This window comes from Meles meles, chromosome 13 (assembly GCF_922984935.1).
Source record: "Meles meles chromosome 13, mMelMel3.1 paternal haplotype, whole genome shotgun sequence".
NCBI lineage: Eukaryota > Metazoa > Chordata > Mammalia > Carnivora > Mustelidae > Meles > Meles meles.
The window spans coordinates 24,130,786-24,154,348 of NC_060078.1; positions in this window are offsets into that span (position 1 = coordinate 24,130,786).

The window sequence follows — 23,563 nt, forward strand, 5'->3', positions numbered from 1 at the left end:
AGCGTTTGATGTTTGCATGATGCTTGGCCCTGCGTTACCAGAGGACTCTTACCGAGTTTTTCTTACTATATCCATCTCTTCTTCTTTTTCCTGCCACCCTGACTCAGAAATTCAAGTGGTCAGCCAGAAATGTTGTGTAACACCCTAAAGTTGTTTGTCAATTAGTGAGGCGAAAAAGAGACACCGCACCAAAAAAGAATATTAGGAAAGAGAAAGAAATAGACTTTTTAAATTATTAGAGAATAGCGTTAACTTTAAGACTCAACATTGGAAAAGTTAGAAGAAAGGAGCTATTTTCTACCAAAATAGAAATTAACAAAAATTTCCCAAGGTGTGGGGGGAACCCCAATGACAACGAAAAATTTCATCAGGAGTCAGATAGCTCTCCACAAAAAAGCACTAAGCCCAGATGGCTTTGAGAACTTCATCAGAGACTTGAAAAGGAGACAAATTACTCAATCCTTTTTATGGGTTTATTTTGACCTCGTTACCCAAACTCAAAAAGGACAGTGAAAGGAAAGAAAAAACAACAGATGAGTCTTACTTATAAACCAGATGCAGCAATCCTAAGTAAAATTTCAGAAAATTGTAGAGGTTTATGTGTATATATATACATATATACACACACACATTATATGTATTCTGTATATATGTACATGCATAATACACTAAAATGTCATGAATATTTGAAACATATTAAAAACAGTATTATAGCATTACCAAGCAGAGTTTATCTTAGAAATATAAAGTTGGTGAAATATTAATAATTCTATTAATGTAATAACAGGCAAAAGCCAACTGGAAGAACATTCAGATGGGCACATACCTCAAATAATACACAATACCCAGATGGATTTCAAAGAAGAAAACATGAGAGCACCATTTTATAATCCAGGAGTGGGAAAAGCCATTCTAACCATGACTCAAAATTCAGAAACTGTAAAAGATGATCCTCTATGTAAAAATTAAATTTCTTTGTGCAAAAAATTAGCAAGTTCATAATGCAAATTTTATGTTGGTAGTAAATACTGCAATTCATAAAAATCTTGAAGAACATGGGCAAATGACAACAAAATGTCCAGATCTTAAGTGTACAGTTTAGTGAACTTTGATAAATGTGTCTTTGTTTAGTGAACTTTGATAAATGTGTCCAGCCACGTGAGCAAGGCAAGGAACAAAATATAGTTCACCTCTATTTTGGCAGAATGTTTTCTCATGACACTACCCAGTCAGTTGACCTACTCTGACCCTGTAGGCAACCACTATCCTGATTTCTATCATCAGATTTGCTTTACTTGTTTTCAGCACTCTTAAAAATTGAGAACACCGAGCGCCTGGGTGACTCAGTCTTTAAGCGTCTGTCTTCAGCTCAGGTCATGATCCCAGGGTCCTGGAATCGAGCCCCACATTGGACTCCCTGCTTAGCTGGAAGCCTGCTTCTCCCTCTCCCCCTCCCCCTGCTTGTGTTCCCTCTCTCTCTGTGTCTCACTCTGACAAATAAATAAATTTTTAAAATCTTTTTTAAAAAATTGAGAATATAAAAGTATTTACTATCATGTCACTACTTTTATTTAACACAGTACTGTAGGTCCTTTGCACCGTGGTCTGACAGGGAAAGGAAATAACAGGTATAAACTTTAGAAAGGAAGAAATAGAATTGAAAAATTTCATAACAATATGATTGCTTACCCAGAAAATCTAAGAATATTTACAGATAAATTATTATAATGAATGAGGGAGCATAGCACATTTGCCAGATTTAAGACTAAAAAATACCTGAGTTCATAATATTTTGATCTACCAGCAACAATGGGAAGGATATTTAAAAAAAAAAAAAATTCTTTTAGAGTAGCAATAAAACCAAAAGTTACCTAAGAATAAATCTCACAAAATAACTTGGAAAGCAATGTGGCTAAATCTAGTCAAGTTGTAGATATGTTTGCCGTAAACTCAGCCAGCACGCTGCTGGGTAGATCTGGAGAGCCCTCCTTCTTGGACTAAAAGAATTAGTAAGTAGGGGGTGCTCATTGCAACAGGGGTTCCCATCACACACAGAGGAACCCGGAGACCCCAAACCACATAAAAATCCTTTAATGGAGAATGGATAAGGAAGTATATGGATTAATATACGGTAGTTACCATGAATATTTTGAATACTATGTAGCAATGTAAGGAATCAAAAACTTGATGCTGAGTGAAAAAATTGCAAAAAAGTTCACACAGTATGGTAAGAATTAAAAACATAAACCAATAGGGTAATACGGCTCATGAATATATTTAATGAATATATGAAGTCATAAACAGCAGTGCGTCAATGTCACATTATTTACGGGAGGGAGGAAGGAGAATCTGTCAGGGGAGGAGGCCTTCAGCAGCCTATAAAATTCACTTCTTTTTGAAATCTGGAGCAAAAATGGCAAAAGGTTGATATTTATTGAATTCGAGTGGAAAGGAATTAGTGATTCTTATGATATATTTTGCATATTTGAAATTATTCCTACTTCATAAAATAAACTAATTGACACCTCACGCTGCATGTGAAGTAAAGATACTTAGATTTGCGGCCCGGGAGCCTCAGTTAGCCCGTCTGTAAACGGGGGTCAGATAACCCGTGCCGGCCTCCTGTCAGTGCTGCCGTCATGATGCGAGAACCCTCCGTGAGCCATGAAGTCCAGAGCAGCCGGCTGGTGGCCGCCGGCGTGAGGCAGCGCGGCCCGGCCCCTCCGAGGGGCGCCGTTCACGTGGTGAGGACCCAGTCCCGCCGGGCGTCAGCCCCTGGCTGAGAGCCTCCGATGCTAGGAGCCTACGTGCCCTCCTCACAACCCGGAGATTCAAGTAGAGGAGGGACTAGAAAGGCTAAGCGCCTGCCCCAGGTCTCCTCGGGAAGTGAGTAGAAGACGCAAGGTCTGATCCAGGCCCATCCGTCCCAGTGCCTCGGCTCCTGATCCCTGGGCGGCCGCTCCTCAGCTCGGGCCCGTCGGCGCTCACACAGAGATACCTCCCAGCGCGCGCCCGCGCGACCAAGACTCCTGCCTCCTTCTCCTCTCACTGCCCACCCGCCTACCTTTAGGGCAAGGTGGGATTTTTTTCCTGGTCGCCTAATAGAAGCAGGAGGGCCTGGCGTCTCCTCACGAGGGCTCAGATCTCCCATAGATAGCGCCGCCCTTCAGGGTTCCTCAGCCCCAGGCCTCAAGGGCACGGCCCTTCACGACGGACTAGCTGGGACCGGCCAGCGATGATTAGACTGGTGCCCATGGACTGAACAAGAACACCCTTCTGCTTTTCTTTCCGGGCAAACTTTGCAGATTTCAAGAAGGAATGGGCATGATTTCCAGTTAGGCTTCTAATCCCTGTGTGGGTGGGACAATGCTGGGCCGTGGAATCGCAAACAGGCCCGCCCAGAGGAGGAGGGTGAGAATAGGGCACGTGTGGGTGTCCAGACTCTCTCCTGAGAAACTGAGGCTGCCGAATAATGGGCTAGTTTCCGCGAGCCAGGAGGATTCATTTACAATTCGTCCTCCTCTGTGTGTGTGTGTAACCCAGGTGCTCTGCTGAAGTGCTCCCACATATATAATCTCATAACAATCCTCTGGGGGGATGTGATTACACCTTCTTTACAGAGGGGGAAACTAAAGCTGGAAGAGGTTACACCTTGCCAAAGGTCATCTAGAGCAATTATGGCAAGGCTGTAATTCAAGCCCAGACCTTCTGCTCTAAGAGCACATTTTTCTTTTTTAAAGATTTTATTTTTATTTATTTATTTGACAGAGAGAGATCACAGATAGGCAGAGACGCAGGCAGAGAGAGAGAGGAGGAAGCAGGCTCCCTGCCAAGCAGAGAGCCCAATGCAGGACTCAATCCCAGGATCCTGAGACCATGACCTGAGCCGAAGGCAGAGGCTTTAACCTACTGAGCCACCCAGGCGCCCCATCATCTCTTCTATCTCACAGAGGCTTCAAAGAGGGAGGATGCTTTGCTGTTTAGCAGAAGAATGTCCTACTGACTTCCTTCATTCCTGAGGTTCTGGGCATGCTCCCTCACTTCTTACATAACACCTGATTTCTGAAGCCTGGCCGCTCCACCCATGTGTTTAAACCAAGGCATATTCGGGAAGTAAGTCCAGCTTCCACTAATTTGGGAAGTTATTTTAGTTTAGAAGGGAACCAAAGGTCAATGGTCTTCACCAGGTTCAGCATCTTCTTAAGAAAGCAGCTTAGATCTGGGGATCTCAGTGTCAGTGGAAGAAAAGCAGACTTCTTGCATGCTCTGATTTAGTGACCTTGTGAGACGGACGTCTGTCGATCCTTTGTTGCGTGCAAACAAGGCACTGAGTTCTTCATGCACATTATTCCATTTTTCCATTGAAGCTTCTTCTAGAGGAGGAAACTGGGGCTCAGAAAAAGTAAGTAATTGGCCCATAATCGCCCAACTCGAGTGAGCACTGATCGTGAGCACAGGATGAATGGCTCGTGTCAGAGGGCCCAGCCTCTGCCCTGAGCTGACCCAGCATGGATTCACCTCTCAAGATTTGCGCCTTTATCACCAGGCTCTCTATGGGGGTAAATGTGAGGCCCACATCCGGGCACTCGGGCTCTCTCTGTCTGGCCTCTTGGTGACTGCTGTTCTCCAGCTTCTCTGGGTCTACCACCCAAACTTTGGGAAGTACATCTTTGGGAGGCTCTTTTATTTATTTATTGTGTGTTCTTGCTCTGTTGCCACACACCGTCTGTGGCATGTTTGTACTTAGTCATTGGCTCTGCTGGCCGTGGTCCAGCCACACATCACAACCTTCTGCCAGAACCCGGCCTTCTATGTCCAGCCTCACGTGGACAAGGAGGAGGAACCCACAGAAAGCGCAAATGATCAAGTTCCTCCACCCAGCTCGAATTAAGACCCATAAAATCACTTTCCTGGGAAGCGAAGCCATTATGAATCTTTTAAGTTAAAGGTGGAGAGTTTAAATCGCTCACGGTTCACAAAGGCAAGGAAAAACCACAGCCATCTCCTGGGTCCTCATTTATTCCATCATTAAAAAGCGATGTGATTTTACACTGAAAATAAGGCAGATATGTTATGTAATCAAAGACAAAATTCTTCTGAGTTTTTAGAGTAGAACCAAAGACATCAAAAATACCAAATTTGCAGCAGGCTGCTTTAGGCTGCAATCCGACAGAAACTCATTGGGTGGCTCCCTGTGCCAGGCATAGTGATGAACTCCCAATTATAGCACTGGGTAAGGCAGCGCTCGTCTGTTTCTTCTGGAGCTTGAAATCTAGCAAGGAAAACAGCTATGGAAGCAGTACTTCTAAGTATGTTGAGTATTACAAGAGATCACCGTCAAAGACCAGAGTCATAGAGCAAGCAGAATGGTAACTTCAGGGAGTGTCCAGGAAGTGACTTTAAAGCAGAGATCTGGGAAGTGATGAATAAGGAAATAAGATACATGAAATCTCACCAACAGGAGAGCGTGGGGTGTTCTAGCAATTGAGAAAGACCAGAGGGATCAGTGATTGGGGTGGGAAAGCAAGGCTTTTGAGGTGAGTACTTGAATAAGGAAGTACAAATGCACTAGCTTAGTGTGTCACAACCGCAGCACGACTTGCCATACAACGGGAACAACAAATATTAGTCAAATAAGTGATCTGACAAATATTACAAATATTACTGCTTCAGGGATGATTTACATTCTAAAAGAGAACACCAGGCCCAGAAAACCTGAGAAAATCATTGGAAAACAATATAAAACAGTAAGAGAATTCATCTCTGAATAGCAAAGTAGATATATAAAACCAATGCTTATTAGAAATTGTGGGAAAAGAAAGATCTCATTTAAAATAGCAACCATCAAGAGTCCTAGGCATTGCTTCTCTGCCTACTTGTGATCTCTCTTTCTGTCAAATAAATAACTAAAATCTTTAAAAAAAAAAAAAAAGAGTCCTAGGCATGAATTTAACAAGTAACTTGCAGGGCCTTTATTAAAAACTTTAATAATCTATCAACAGACCCAAAGATGGCTTAAGACATTGAAAAACAAAGTATTGTCTCTGATGGGAAGATACTAATTCTTTCTACAGTAATTTAAAAATGTAATGAAATCTCAATTAAAATAGCAATGTTTAACTTAACAAAATGATATTTTAATTTTTTGTGTGTGAAACCGATGTTTAAGATTAATCAGAAAACTTCTTAAAAAAAAAGACAACAAGAACCAGCCCAAGCTGATATCAGCCAAAATCATTTCAAAGCTGCAATAACGAAAATTGTGTGTTAGAAGACAAAAATAGATCAATGAATAAGAATGAAGGGTCCATAAATGAAACCAAATTCGTGTGGAAACATGACGTTTGAAATAGTAACACTTCAGAATATTGAGGAGAAGGTGATTAGTCAATAAATGGTATTGGGACAATGGGCTAATTGGAAAGAAAAATAAAGCTGGATATCTACCTTATTTATTACACTAATATCAATTCCACATGGCTCAGAGATTCAAATGTGAAAAAGAAACTATAAGAATTCTGGAAGGCCTTGCTAAGTTGGGATCAAAACCCAGGAGCCATACAGGAAAACACTGATATGTTTGACTCCATACACGCTGAAATTTTGGGGGCAAAAATATATCATAAACCAGAGAAAAGACAAAAGACAAGCTGGGAAAATATTTAACTCATGTGATAGGAAAAAGGCTCATTTCTCATTTCTCATTTGAAAAAGCTCATGCAAATAAAATAGAGAAAAGACAAACAATGGTATCAGCAGTCAATTACCAAAAAGTGAAATAAAAAGTAGTCAGTCAATAGGAAAACACACTCAACATTACTCATAAGTAAAGTTATGCACATGAAACGGCAACAAGAGACCTTTTTGAACTCAGATTGTGAGAGAATAAAGCGAGGAGGCCCATCCTGAGGAGACTGGAGAGGCGAGCTCAGGTCGTCTCTGAGCCCTGGCGAGGGTGAGGCGCTGGTCCACTGGTGGAAGGAAACATGGCAAAATCTGTCTGATTTTTTAAAGTTACTACTATAGACCGAATGTTTGTGTCTTCCCCACATTCCCGTTCAATCCTAACCCCTTAATGTGATGGTATTAAGAGCTGGGGACTTTGGTGTGATCAGGTCATTAGGGGGGAGCCCCATGAATGGGATCAGCACCTTATAAAAGTGACCCCAGAGAGTTCCCTCAGCACTCCCACCACGTGAAGGCACAGAGCAAAGACAGCCTTCTGTGAGCCAGGAAGGGGTTCTCACCAGACGCACAATCTGCTAGCACCTTAACTTTTGGACTTCCCAGCTTTCAGGACTGTCAGAAACAAATTTCTGTGGTTTATAAGCATCCCAGTCCGTGGTATTCTCTTATAATAGCCTGAGTGGACTAAGATAGGTATGTATCATTTAACTCAGCAACTACTCTGCTAGGAATTTACCTGTATAACTATACCTACAGAAGTTGGTCATCAATATGTATAAGAAATATATTCCTATATTACTTAAATACCTCTTGCAGGGAGAGGGACTCATTGACTGGTTATGAAAGTAGAACAAAGCAAAAAAAAAAAAAATGTAGAGGCATATTCATTGTGGCATTGTTCATAAGATCAAATCCCAAAGCTGAAGTACAGGGTCCTCATGCGACAGGTTCTTCTGCAGCTGTGAAGAAGAACAAAATAGTTTCGTGCACAGAGACAGGGAAAAAACACGTATAGGACCATGGGTCCAGCATCATCCCTTTTCTGTCACAATTTTACAGGAAAAGATACATATAAACAGATGGTGATAGGTAGATTGACAGACTTGTACACCAGTACAGACATAAACAAATTTTCTGAAAACAATAAAAAAATAACTTATCTATGGGCAGAGACACAGGCTTGAGGGAGGAGGCTTTTACCTTTTATTTTATACTTTGCTCTACTATTGGTAGGTTTTAAGTTTATAGATTACTTACATTTATTAAAATATAAATGTGGATTACATAGGGAGTGGGATAATGGATTTTTTTTCTTCTTTGGATGTCCATGATTTTAAGACGAAGTTTGAGCAGTGGGGGGATGCGATAAAGAAAAACACGGCAGGTGAAGTCTTGGCCTTTCAATGGCTGGAGCTGCATGAGGAAGTGTTTCTAGAAGAGGGGAACGTCTACCATCTTCCAGACTTCCCCACTTGCCTCCAATAATGATGGTCCCCTCACACATAACCTTCAGGGAACTTGGCTGCAGCATCAACAGAGTTAAAATACGTAGAAGGAAATCAGGCTTAAAAAGAATGTCGCTCCTATTTGTGTAAGCATTTCCTCTCTATAGATAAAATTGAACTAGATGACAAAAAAGGACGGAGGTTCAACTCATGCCTTCTCTTCTCCTCAGCTTAGTTGGACAGACTAAGATGGCTCTCACCCATTCTACTTTCTTATGGGCCCCGTGTGCCTCAGTGGCCCAAACATGCAGAAAGGTACAATGGGCATACCATCTTGCCCCTTGAAATGGACCTAGAATCTAGTTTCGCATCGAAATCTTGGGCCAAATGGAATTGATGTGACCCAGGAGAATGCTTCCTCCCTTCCTCTTTCTCCTTCAAGGTCAAAACTATTTCAAAACCATGTACAGTAGACATGACTTATTCAAGTGCACAATGAAAAGAGGATAAGGTTGGTTTCTCAACCTTTCAACCTGTTGAACCCACAAAGAAAATTTCTGCCTTCTTCCATTTCCTCCCAATGAGGCAAAGCACCATGGTATCGTCACTGTGTGTCAAAGTGTCAGGAGGCCTCCGTTCTGACCTGTGTGCTTTCCTGGATCCTCTCCTAACCTCTCTGAGTTTCAATTTCTTCACCATAAAACAGGAACATGGGACAGTGGGGAGAAGGGAGGGGAGGAGTTGCTTAGAGAAGTTCTTGGGTTCATTCTCCTATTTGTGGTTTCTTGTGGTCCTTGGGGCAACAGAGAGTTCATTCCATCACTCACTTAATCCATAAATATCTTTGAGCAACTCCCCTGTACAGGGCACCATGGTGAAGACAACATGAACAAGTCAGATAACTTCAGAGAGGGATAGGAGCAGCAAAAAAAATATCACTAGGAATGGGCTAGAGCATCCTGGAGGTGAGGAGGCTGGTTGAAGAGGTGGGTCCAGGAAAGCCCCTCTGAGGTACGAGTTTGTGCTTAGCCCCCATAAGGAGCTGGCCACACCCTGGCTCTGTGACCGGGAATGCACACTTGTCCTCACTGTGAGCATGTTTCCAAGATGGCTGCCACCAGTATCTGAGGGCATCCTAACAGGGCCAGACTGTGGATCTTCATGGTTCATCGTCCATCAGGGTGAGTGTAGGCAAACCTAGTACTATTCAGAGGAGAGGAGGGGAAGGCCAATGGCTATGTCAGCCAATTCAGGAAGACAGGCAGGAAATTCCACCCTTTCATTTTATCTGTTTTTTCTCTCACCTTTTTCATCTTTTTCATTGGGGGGGTATTCTTCCTAATGAATACGGTATATTATTGTCATAATAATAGCAAACACTTAATAGTGCTTGCTATGTATTTAGACATTGCTCAAGGTGCTCACATATGTTAACTCATTTAATCTTCACAACAACTCCATGAGGTACATGCTGATATCATCTCTATTTTACAGATAAAGAAACAAAGACACAGTGAGTTAAGTGGACTTTCCCCACTCAGGAGGGGCAGAGCAGGACTTGGAGCCGAGCAGCCTGGTGCCAGAGTCCATTCTCTTAACCATTACATTGTGCATAAAATGTGTACAAAATTTGTGTATTGGCTTCTAAGCATATTTATTTATAGTTTTGCTGGAGATTCAAGTTTGAGTTTTTTAGAAATCTTCTGTCAAAAGTTTAGAGACCATAACATTAGCTATGAAGTCAAGGAGAACGGGATTTAAATCTCTGTTAATGAAAAATATTATTCATGACGCTTGTTAAAGGTGATAAGGCAGACTTTATTCAAGGGGGTTACTACAATGGCACTTAGCAGGAGGGGGCAGATCAGGCTCAACTCTGAATACAACAAAGACAAGAGGAGGTTTATAGCCAACAAGTAGAGTGGGGGTTACCAGATGGAGAATTACTAAGAAGGGACATGGGGAGGGGTCGCCTGGGTGGCTCAGTTGGTTAAGCAACTGCCTTCGGCTCAGGTCATGATCCCAGGGTCCTGGGATCGAGCCCCATGTCAGGCTCCTTACTCAGCAGGGAGACTGCTTCTCCCTCTCCCTCTGCCTGTTATTCCACCTGCCTGTGCTCTCTCTCTCTCTGTGTCAAATAAATAAATAAAATTAAAAAAAAAAAAAAAGAAGGGACGTGGTGTAAGGAGAATTCTGGTTGAACCAACTTCTATAGGATTCTTGCTAAAGCAGGCCAGAGTAGGGGTTGAAAATTTTGTGTTTTTTGGTTTGGTTTGGTTTTGCCTTGCTTTTCCATTTTATTATGGTTTTATCATGATCAATAAACTCTTCAGCCCCCACCCCCTATTTCCCCCATCACCCACCCACCTCCCCTCTAGTAATCCCCAGTTCGTTCTCTATAGTTAGGAGTCTGTGCCTTGCTTTGTCTCTCTCTCTCTCTCTCTTTTTTCTTTGCTGCTTTGTTTTGTTTCTTTTATTAAAAAGACTTATTATTTGAAAGAGAGAGAGAGCACATGCACAAGCGGGCAAGGAGCAAAAAGGAGAGGGAGAGAGAGAATCTCCAGCAGACTGCCCGCTTAGAACAGAGTCCCACACAGTGCTCAATCCCACAGCCTGAGACCGTGACCTGAGCCAAAAGCAAGAGTTGGATGCTTAACTGACTGAGCCACCAAGATGCTCTGTTTTGTTGCTTAAATTCCACATATGATTGAGATCATGTGCTATTTATTTGTCTTGACTGACTTACCTCGATTAGCATTATACTCTCTAGATCTATCCATGTTGTTGCAAATGGCAAGATTCCATTCTTTTTCATGGCTGAGTGATATTCCTGTGTGTGTGTGTGTGTGTGTGTGTGTGTGTGTATCACCTCTTTACCTGTACATCTATTGATGGACACCTGGGCTGCTTCCATAGTTTAGCTATCTTAAATAATGTTGCAATACATACAGGGGCACACATATATCTTTGAATTAGTATTTTTGTATTTTTTTGATCAGACAGCAAGTTTACTAAACTGACCCGGCAGGATTTTGCTAAACCTGGACTAAATGGGACAAGGACAGAGCCCAAGAATGAAACCTCATCAAAAAGAGACATCAGAGGAGGCTAACTCACTTGGTTAAGGCAAGTCTGGTAAAAGAAAAGCTTGGTAAAAGTTAGCTCCTTTAGCAACAAGAGAAAGCCCTCAAGCAAAATGAAGCAGTTGCTGGTAATTGGAAGCTGGCAGTCTTGTATGGAAATAGAAAGACCCAAGGAGTTTCAGATAGAGCCCAATGGTTTGTATCTATTAATCAGAACTCACTACCAATGCTGATGGATCATGGGTTCTGAAATAAAAGGACTTGAATTAGAGGGTCAGCATTACCACTCGCGATGAGCCCCTCTACTTTCCAAGGCTCATTTCCTTATCTGTAAAATGTGGGAGAGAGACAATAAAAACACACATCTCACAGGATTGCTGTGAGGATGAAATAAAATGATGTATATGAATGCTTCTTGCTATATGCCACATAAATAGGCTCTTTATTTTTCTTTTATTTAAAAATACGAGGATGACAACAATACACTGAGTATAGATAATACTTGCAAAGTTGGAATGGAGTCATGTGACTCTTGATTCACGCGGCTCGTGAACAATGACCATCAATGTTCAGAATGAACCCAGGCAGGGCCCCTGCTGGATTTTCTTTAAAGAAGACTCAGTTTTGTTCATCTGCATTTGAACATAGACACTATTACGGCAGAGACTGCCCAATGTTGATGAAAACTTGTTGCCTCTTCTTCCTGGGCTCCTTCCTTCCTTCCAAGTCTCCTTGCACTTGGGAGAGGCCGTGTGACTGAGTACTAGTCAGTGGAATGAAACGGGTTCCATTTTTAGTCTGGTCCATAAAGCCTGCCCTAAGGCCCCATTTTTGTGTTCTTGCTGTCCTCTGATTGGTAGAAATGGAGAAAATTGCCAAAGTGACTTTGGAAGCCACTCATTAATGATGGCACAGCCTAAGTTCAAAGGATATCCCAACAACCTAAACACATTTCTGTTACTTGTTCCATGAGCAAGAATGCTTGACACTTCTTTTTTTTTTTTTTAAAGATTTTATTTATTTATTTGACAGAGAGAGATCAAAAGTAGGCAGAGAGGCAGGCAGAGAGAGAATGAGAGGGAAGCTGGCTCCTCGTGGAGCAGAGAGCCCGATGCGGGACTCGATCCCAGGACCCTGAGATCATGACCTGAGCCGAAGGCAGCGGCTTAAACCACTGAGCCACCCAGGCGCCCGAATGCTTGACACTTCTATTAAATTCAAACCACTATAGATTTTTGGATTTATTTGTTGTAGCAGCTACCATTACCCTAACAATTAAACCCATAATATATACAGAAAGATTTCCACCAAGGGAGTTTTGGCTTAACTCTGGATTAATAAGTTTTCATTAAGTGTAACTGACTTTTTCAGATATTCTGATGAACTGTGGTTGTGTTGGAGGGAGCTCTGACCATACAGGGCAGTGCAGAATGCAATCAGTGTGCTGTGAAATTAACTCCCAACCAATAGGCTTTCTAAAGCAGCCCTCCAACCGGAAAATTCATCATATCCTTGGCTAGCCCCAGGAAGAAAGAGCAGGGGATCGTGTCCCCACCACAGCAAACATTTTCTACCTGAGAATCTTCATCTTCAGGTATGTCTCAGATAAAGGCAGGTGAGGGGTATTAGATACATTTTTTTATGAAAGACCATTTGGGGTAAGACAAGCAATTTCTTCTTCCTTCTTGATCTAATGAAAGATATACTGAGGGAAGCAGCTGAGACTCTGTACTTTTTTTGTTTTGTTTTAGTTTTTTTTTAATTTTTTTATTAATTAGTTCAAAAAGACAATTGCTATCATCTCTATTCCAGTTATGTATGGCCGAGTAACAAACTGCCCCCTAATTAATGTCATCAACAGCCATTTTATCATGCTCACAAACTCTTTGGAATTTAGACAGGGCAGTGGGAATGGGAATGCCACCCAGGAACCCCTCTTTTTGACTTTCAATGTAATATCCTGACTGCTTCTCCATGTCATTAAAAATTCTTTGAAGGTTTTGAAGATAACAAGTATATAACGTTTTTTAGCCCAGGTGTGTTTCTTAGTTTACTAAATGCTTCACTCATTGTCTGTCTTTGACTTTATAACTGTCATGAAAAGCTCTAGTTAGAGCTCTAATACTCAGGTCTAATTTTCTTCGTCTTTGTTAAAATTGAGGTATAATTGACAGCACACTTAACAAATCATAAGTTGTACAGACTGATGAATTTTTGCATGTCTGTGCACTTGAAACATAATGCAAATCAAGATATTGAACATTTCTATCACCTAAAATCTCCCTTCCAGTCCTTTGTCAGTCATCTCCTCCCTCCCAGAGGGGATCACTGTTCTGACTTATTGTCGTTGATTCGTTTTGCCTGTTGTCGAGTTTCAGACAAGAAATCAAAGGGTATATACTAATTTGTGTCTGTCTTCTTTCATTCACATATTTTGTTATGTTCATCCATGTTGTTGCATATATCCATAGTTGTTCTTTTCTTACTGCTAAGATATTTCTTGTGTGACTTTATCACACGGGATGTATTCATTCCCCTGTGGATGGACAGTAGATCGTGGTTCCTAGGTTTGGGCTATGACGACGAGAGTAAAAGAGTTACATTCTTGTATGTGATTGTTTGTGGACATATATACTCAGTTCTTTCAGGTGTATATCTAAGGGTGGAATTTCTGAGTCAAAGAGCAGATGTATATTTAGTACTTACTACTAAATTGTTTTATAAAATGTTTAAATTAATTTATATTCTCCTAAACAATGTATATACGTTTCAGTCCCTCCATATCCTCAGCAATACTGGGCATTTCCAGTTTGGACAATTTTAGTCATACTAATGGGTACATTCTACTATTTTACTGTGGTTTTAGTTTTCATTTTCCTGATGAATAATGCTCTCAGTACTTTTTCATATGCTCATTAGTCATTTAGATATCCTCTTCTGTGAATCGCCTGTTGAAGTATTTTGCTAAGTTTAAATTGTGAATTTTTTTGTCTTTCAAATATTATTTGCAGGAGCTTTTAATATATTCTGGATTTAAATCCTTACCTATGACAAAGTCCTTTCATAAACAGAAGTTCTTAATTTTAATCAATTTCAACTTATTGACTTTTTTATAATTAGTGCTTTTTGGTCCTACTTTAAAAATCTTTATCCTAAGATCATTAACCTGGGCACACATCCCTCATATTTTTTCTTTTAGAAAATTTCAGCTTTAGGTCTATATCCACCTTGCATTAACTTTTACACATGGTATGAATAATGATTAAGTGTCTTTTTTTTTAACAGAGGAGGGTTTCAAAATTATTTATTGAAAAGGCTGACTATTCTTCATTGAATTGAAAAAGGCTGTTTTGTGTAAATCAAATGACATTTACACAAATGACACTTGTGTAAATCAAATGCAAATCAAATGAAATAGGTCTATTCATGGCCTCTCTATTCTGTTCTAACAGTTCATTTGTCTATACTTGTCCCACTATCACATTATCTTAATTACTGCAACGCATATAGATATTCCAGAAAGTGAGGGGAATTAGAGATTTGAGTTCAGTCATGTGACCAATGATTAGATCTTTCATGCCTACGTAATCAAATCCGAATAAAAACTCTGGACACTGGTGCTTGGGTAAGCTTCTCCAGTTGGCAATCTTACATTGATATATTGGGTGGGTGATGTGTCCAAAGGGCAAAGAAACTTCATGTCTGGGACCCTCCCTGACCTCGCCTCACTCAATGCACCTCTTTATTTGGCTTGTCCTGACTTGTGTCCTTTAGAATGAAACCATCATAAAAAGTAAAGCACTCGGTTCAGCGTTGTGACATTCTGCCAAGTTATCAAACCTAGGGGGGCGAGCAGGAACCCTTGAATTTGCCAGTTGATTGGAAGAGTGCATACTCTGGGAACCTGTACCTTGCAGGAGTTTAAAGTGAGGGGAGCTTTGTGGACAAATGAGGTGGTCATGAGGTTGGCACTAACTCTGGGTGGTCACCATCACAACTGCAGGCACATTAAGGTTTGCTGTATCTTTTCAGAGAATTAGCCCCTTTACCGTTATGCAATTCCCCTCTTATCCTTGGTAAGTTTCTTTGTTCTGACATTGGCTTTATCTGAAATTAATACAGCTACCATAGGTTCCTTTTGATTCATGTTAGCATACTCTATCTTTCTCTATTAATTAACTTTTAATCCATACCTGTGGGTTACCTGCTGACAACATTTAGTTGGGTATTATTTTCTCTGAGTGTCATTAAATCCTCTCTGAGAAGCTCTGTCTTTTAGTTACTGTATTTAGACCACTAACATTTATTTTTTAAGATTTTATTTATTTATTTGAGAGGGAGAATGAGAGAGAGAGAGAGAGAGCATTAGAGGGGAGAGGGTCAGAGGAAGAAGCAGACTCCCCGCTGAGCAGGGAGCCCGATGTGGGACTCAATCCAGGGACTCCAGGATCATGACCTGAGCTGAAGGCAGTTGCTTAACCAACTGAGCACCCAGGCACCCTAGACCACTAACATTTAAACTGATCATCGATATAGTCAGATTAATAACTACCATATTTGTAACTCTTTTTTGTTCATTGCCTTTCTTTTCTTTATTTCTCTTCCACTCTTTTTTTTTTTTTTGTCTTCTCTGGTTTTAATTGAGCATTTTATATGATTCCATTTTTCTCTCCTGTCTTGACATATTGATTATATTTCTTTATAATGACTTTTTTTTAATGGTTGCCCTACAGTTAGCAATATACATTTTCAGGAAAAACAAGTCTACTTTCAAATAACGCCATACTGCTTCACAAGTATTATAAGTACCTTGAAACAATATATTCCCAATTCTGTTCTCCTGTCCCCTTTAATATCATGGTCATTTATTTCAGTTGTCCATAAGCTGTAATTGCCCAATACACTGTTGCTATCATTTTGAAGAAACTATTATCTGTTAGATCAATTAAGAATTAGAAAAAATAGGAGTGGTTTGGTGCCAGAGTCAGTTGAGTATCCATTCTTAGTTTTGGCTCAGGTCATGACTTCAGGGTCCTGATCTCAGGTTCATGAGATTGAGACCCAAGTCGGACTCTGTGCTCAGTGGGGAGTCTGCTTGAGATTCTCTCTCCCTCTCCCACTCCCATTTGTGCACTCTCTCTCTCTAAAATAAATAAATAAAATCTTTAAAAAAGAGAGAAGAAGAAATATTTCAATTTACAGTTATTTACTCCTTTTCTCATGCTCCTTTTTTTAGGTAGGTCTGATTTTTGTCACATATATTATTTTCCTTCCATCTGAAGAATTTTAACATTTCTTGCAAGGCAACATATTTCCTCAATTTTTGTCTGAGGACGTCTTTATTTGTCCTTTACCTTTGAAGAATAATTTCTAGGCTGGTGGTTTTGTTTTTGTTTTTTGTTTTTTGTTTTCAACAATTAAAGTATTTCACTCTAATCTTTTCTTACTTGTATGGTTTCTGAAGAGAAGTCTGAGGTACTTCCTATCTTTATCCCTCTGTTGGTAAGTTGCTTTTTCTTTTCTGGCTTCTTTCAAGATTTTCTCTTGCTCTTTGATTTTCTACAGTTTAAATGTGATATACTTATTGTAGCTTTTCCTGGTATTTATCCTGCTTGGTGTTCTCTGAGCTTTCTGGATTTGTGGTTTGCTGTCTGCCATTAATTTGGAAAGTTCTCAGCCATTATTACCATTCAAAAAGCTCTCTGTCCTTTTCTCCCTCTTTTCTCCTAATATTCCTATTATATGCAAAATTATACATTTTGCAAAAGCTCCATAGTTCTTACATTTGTTTCCATAGATTTTTTTTTCTCCTTGCATTTCAGTTTTTGTGGTTTTTATTGATGTGTCTCAAAATTCCCTGGTTCTTTCCCTGGCTGTGTCCAATCTGCTGATAAGCCCACCAAAGACATTCTTTCTTTATTTTATAGAGCTTTTGATTCCCAGCATTTCCTTCTGCTTCTTAGAGTTTCAATAGCTCTGTTTACATTACCCATCTGTTCTTTCATGTTGCCCACTTTTCCACTAAAGCCCTTAACATATTAATCATAGTTATTTTAATTCTAAATTCTCTGCCATGTCTGTGTCTGGTTCTGATGCTTATTTTATTTCTTCTGACTGTGAAGGGTGGGTTTTATTTTTGTTTTTGTTTTTGTCTTTTGTGGTTTTTTTTTTTTTTTGCCTTTTAGCTCACCTTGTCATTTTTTTGCTGAAAATCAGACATGATGTATTGCATAAAAAGAGCTCAATTAGATAGGCCTTCAGTGTAAAGTTATATGTTTATCTAAGAGCTAGGTAGTGTTTATTGTTTGCTGTAGCTGTTGTTTTAAAAACTAAAATGCCTCCTAGTGCTCTTGTTTTTGTTTCCCTTGTTGTTTTGGGTTTTCCTAGACACTTTAAATAGGGTCTGAGGCCTGCAGTTCTTGTAGCCGTAATCCTCTGTTATGGTACAGGAGCTGGATTGATGTGGTAATAAGTGGGGGGGAGGGGAATTTTTCTATCATCCTATAATTAGATTTTAGGTTTTTAGTAAACCTGAGTTGGGTATTTTCCCTTTCCCCAGGGTGGTTAGGCTTCAGTAAAACCACAGTAGATTAGACACTGTAAGTTAGTTTCCCTTGAGGGCAGGTCTTGTTAAGGGGAAGAGTGAGCTCTGGGCGTATTTCAGAATGGTTATTTTCCCCTCCCCCTGTCAGAAGCATGAGGGGATTTTTCTTTAATCTTCACTTTCAGAACTTGGGCAAACTCACGGAGACAAAACTCACAAAGGTAGGGGAGTCTTCCCTCAAACTGGACCCTCTGAGAGTTTCAGACTCTCAGGCTTATCCACACCGAATCCTCAGCAACTTGCTAGTTATAGTTTAGAATATTCCTACCAATACTGGCTGCAGTGAAGTGTTTCTGCTCCAGGGAAGCTACGCTTCTCTTCACTCACTCATCTGTCTGTCCAGTGTTCAGAGCAGCATTTTCCCCTGTGACCCCAATTCTCTTCTGGATCTAAGAAGAGATGTTGATTTTGGTGGGTTCAGGTTTTTTCTTGTCACAAAGGCACAAGTGACGAATCCAAGCTCTTTACCTGTTGGACTAAAAACCAGAATTTCACCAGGTCTGTTTTTAAATTAACATATTGAGGCACCGTATGTCCATAGCAGCAGGAAGTAGTACGTCTTTTTGTTGGAACCTCCTGGCTGTATTGCCCAAGATACCAGCGTTTAGTCTAGTTAGTTGAGCTTTGAGATATTCCACAGAGACGAACTGCAAAATCTGACCAGTCCACTAACAAATTCGCCTTTTTATCCCCTATCACTGCAATGATGATGTCAGACTGTCATCTTTGAAAAGATGTGGCTCTCCAACCCAGTGCTGCCTCCTCCTCCCATAATGTGGGCTTGCCGCTGAGACTATCAGAGATGTTTGAGGGTGATCTTAGGATCTCAATATTATGCATGTGTATGTGTATGCTACTTTTGGACTCCTGAGGTTATAACTGTCCCACTCACATATTCAGCCAATGTCTCAAAGTGAACCCACGGTGCCAAGGTAGATAATTTAATCATGGCATCTACAAACCTATACTACCTTGTCTTCATGGTGAATTTCCTCCCACTTAAACTTCCTTTCCTTTAAGGAGGCTTCACTCAGATCCCATAAACTGAGACCCCATCTCAGTTTATCAGATCTTCAAAAGGAAAATGTTTAGGTCTAGGTCCACTTGGTTCATGCACTCACAATCCAGAGACTAGTCCAGAGGGAGAGGTATGGTTAAGGCACCTGAAGACCTCCAGACGACTACCCTGAGGGTGTAACTATGTGGCTTGCATTTGCTTAGGGCTAGAAGAATCTGGGAATTTATATCTAGCATCCTCCCCTACCTGCCCTTCACCAGGCCCCTTGCCTCAGGCTGGAGATGAAATGAAATTAATATTCCAAGTTTCCTCCCAGGGATCAGGGTGAAGCCACTTCATATCCTTTCTTGGTTTCCCTCCTTTCCTTGTCTAGCTTCCGCCCCATCCTCACCCATTTCCTTTGGAAGCACTTATCTAATCAACCACTTCCTCATGGCTCTCATGTCAGAGTCTGTCCCTGGGGAACTCAACTTAGGACACCATCCAAAGTGTTCAAGATGGTGAAGACCTTCTGGTCTTACATTTTCACAGCCAGAAGGGTTCTTCCCTAGATCTACTTCAAAATGATCTGCCTCCCCCCAGTGAAGAGGGTAACACCATTTAATTGGCAGCTGCTCATACAAATAAAGGAAGTTTTCTATGTCTACCCAACCAAATTCTTTGCCATTGGTTGTTTCTAATCTTTTTACTTAATATTTTTCTTGTGACTAGCCCTCAGTGGTCTTCGAAGATCAAGGCTCACAGTAACCAAATAATTCCTCTGATTGATCACATTCAAGTTTGCTTGAATATTTACTCTGAAATCAAGAATTTCTGACTCCTCCTTTTCCTCCCTCTCTTTTTCTCTCCCAGGGACTTCATTCAGGCAAAAGGACCATCCACATATCTCCCCACTTGCCCAGTCAAAACCTATTCATGAGAAATGATTAGTGGTTGAAATGCCCAGGCTACTTCTTTTCTCTTAGTAAGGGGGTAGAGAGGGAAGGCTCAGAGTGTTTAAAATATATTCTTTCCTTGTGCAATAAAAAGCTTTGGATGTTACTAAAGATATTTCAGGGGTCAGACAGTAAGTATGAGAAGAAATTTGGAAAATTGGGCCCTTAGAAGCACTTCCTGGTGTCTGTCCCTGGTGACTGTCCATTGCTTGTAGGCAATTCCTCACTTACAGAGTTTTTTTGGTTAATCACAGTAGCCGGAGGAGTAGCTCCCTCTGGATGGACCTCCCTCTACCTCCATCTCTGTACCTCACCTGGTGCTGGTGAGAGCTCAGAAACAGGTCACTTTGGCTCCAGCCCAGGTACCCTGACAACCAGGGACAGTCTACACAATGTGGTAGACAGGCAGCGAGTTCAGGAGAAGAGACTTGGTTCAAATCCTGGCTTTGCACTTGCCAGCTGTGTGACCTTAAGAAAGTCACTTAACCTCCTTGTGGCTCCGTTTCCCTGGATATTAAGTGAAGAAAATAATATTGACTCCCATGAGCTGTTATAAAGCAGAGGTCCTCACGTACAACGACTGGCACCAAGGAAACACCAGAGGAGTATCAATCCCTCCGCTCCCTCTGTAATGCAAGCTTCTGTAGATGACATTGGGTTTATTTGTCATTTTTCTGCTTCCTTGTTTCAGAAATTAACCCCTTAATTAATTCTGCAAATTAATGTTCCAGAACATCAAAATTAGAAGGCACTTTTCTTTCACCTTATTCAACCCACCCATTTTGCAGGGGATGAAACCGAGGCCTGCGGGGTTTGGGGGCCTTGTTTAAAAGACTGCTGTCTCTTCTCTGTTTCTCTTTGCCCTGCACCTTATTAATTATCACCCCTTTGAAGTCTGTGCTTACAAATCCCGGCTAATGTTTAGTTGTTTGCATCTCTAGTATTATTTTGTGAGGCATTGCCACATGGGGTTATTTTAGGTCTTCAACAATGGTCTCCTGAAAGGGTAGTGCGGTGGATTCCTCACAGCTCTCCAGAAGCACCAGGCTGGGGCATGGCCACTAGCTCGGGGACGCAGATAGATACTTTATTCCCGAGAAAGGGTTCCTCTCTGGACACATTTGTCTGCTGGCAGAGAGGCATTCTTCCACGGCCACGGAGGGGAGACTCTCCCAGAGGATGGGACAGTACAGTCGGCTTCCTGGCCTTTCATGGGTGGCTTTGCCAAAACAGCTGTGCTCTGGAGGCAGGAGGGGGCAACCTTCTTCGGTCCCTACCCCGGGGCCTGTTGGAGATCCAGAGATTCAGAGGACCCCCAGAACGTCATCGCCAGCCAGTTTGTCCTTTCCCGAAGAGTCACCCCAACAGTGCCCTTGGGAGCAGGAAAGTTATGAAAACAGCCCAGTCAGCAGGGTCGGGAGGGCCCAGCAGCTTCCAAAAGTGTCCTCACCGTGTGGAATGCAGTAAATTCTACCAGAGGGAACAAACAGAGGTGACTGAAACACCCTCTGGGCTTTGTCAGACCTCAGCGCCCTCCGCCGTACCGCTTTCTTCCACCAGCTCTGGGACAACCTCAGAAGAAGGCCTCAGATTCTGAATGTGGATAAGCAGGTAAGCAGACACGTGTGAATTTGGCTGTGTGGGGACATGGGGCGTGGGATAAGGGGAGTGGGGAGGAGCAGAGAACCAAATTTGTGCAAGCTCCCAAGATGATACTGAGGAACTGCCCCTGCCCCGGGGTTGCCAGATTTAACAAATGAAAACACAGGGCGCCCAGCGAAATGGGACTCTCAGACAAGCACAATGAGCGTCTTTTAGCGCTCCTCTGTCCTGTGTCATATTGGGTTCGTCCTTCTACTAGAAAAACGCGTCTGTCTGAAATTCAGATCTAACTGGGCATCATGTGTTTGGCAACTCTCCCACCTTTCCCGCCCTCAAACAGCAAAGTGACATTTTCAAATACCATTTTTAAAAAGCATACATTCACTGTTAAAAATGCAGAGAAACATGACAAATAAAATCAAAACCAGTCATAATTTTACCACCCAGATTTGCTAACCCAGGCTCCCATGTTAACATTTGGGTCTATCCCACATGTACAGCTGAATGTGTGATTTCTTGTCAGTCATATACTTATAAAGTTGGATTGCACCAAACATCCAAATATTCGGGTTTTATTACGCATTTCCCCTATAACATTACATGTATAATGTGTATGTGTGTGTGTGCATATAAAACACTTTATTTTAAAAATTACTCTCTCTATATATGCTTACTACTCTGTATTTCCCCGTTTTTAAATATCATTCATTAGCAGGTCTTTTACTGGCTGAAAAGTGCTCACTGTCATTCCCAGCATACGGGGGATGAGAGGAACAGAGCTTCTCAGACCCCTCCGTTTTGCAGACAGCAGTTACCCATCTGAAGCTTGGTGCGCCAACACCCTGAGCCGTGCCAGACCCTTAGGGGGGATTCCAGAAATGCTTATTGATCAAGCGAATAAATAAATGAATGAAGCCCTTTTGGCAATGGGAGCACCCTTGGCCCAAACGTAACCGCCACAGTGCCACGTAGAGACTTCTGCTGCACAGAAGAGGAGGGTTTAGACTTTAGCCAGCAACAGACAAGCCAGAGCTCAGCCTTGTGGCCTCTGGTGCTGAAACCTGGCAAAGTCCTGATTTTTCTTTAAATTTTACAGTCAGTGACCATTTGCAGGTTCTGCGGGTGCAGAAATGAACAGGATAGAGACTTACATTCATATGAAATTGTACTCGTGTGTACAGTGGTGGTGGGGAGACAGACAACAAAAGAGTAAAGAGATACACATAATAATTTCGTATAGTGATGAATGAGAATGAAAACTTGTAGCCACACAGCTTACTGTTCATGCTAATGCAATTAAACTATGTGGCACTCAGCATTCACATGACCGCCATGTTCTGGAAAATTCCAGCCCCCAAAAGACAAAGCCACAAACCGTGTTACTGTTTGTGTTAGGAACTTTTTTGTCAGAACGGCAGATCAGGGTAGTGGCCCCCTTCCCTGGGCTGCATATTCTTCAAGGTCCCTCCAAAGCCCACAGCTCGCTGACTATTATGTCACACACGTTGCACAGCTCCAGTCGGGACTCTCCATTGAAAGGCCCGTCTTACCCTAGACCCTCCAAATCCTATCAATATTCCACTCTTGACCTCTTCCTTCTGAGAAGCTTCTATGATTGCATCAGTGATAGCATCTCTTAGGGCACGAAAGCAATAAATTGGGCTTGGTGCAATCAGTAGGCTATTGCAGTCATCTGTGGGGGAACCGGGACTCAGCATGAGTGGTAGGAAGGAAAAGAAAGCAGGGCCATTCGATCCACAGTGGGGGAGGAAGGGCCGTCAGCCGTGGTTCTCTCATGGGGAGGTGAGCCTCTCGAATGGTAACGTTTGAGCTGAGACTTGAAGGAAGAGATGGATCTGGCCTTGCCATATCCCGGAGGCAAAACTTCTAAGCACTGGGAAGAGTAAAAAGGAGGAAGGTTGAGAGTGGAGCCACGGAGGTCAGCAGGCGGGGGTAGAAGGATGCCGGATGAGGAAGCTTATTACCCGTCCCGTGAGTGGGACCTTATGCTAAGGTGACTTTAAAAACTGGCGGGTTTAGGGGCGCCGGGGTGGCTCAGTGGGTTAAAGCCTCTGCTTTCGGCTCAGGTCACGATCCCAGGATTCTGAGACTGAGCCCCACATTGGGCTCTCTGCCCGGCAGGGAGCCTGCTTCCTCCTCTCTCTCTCTCTCTCTCTGCCTTTGCCTCT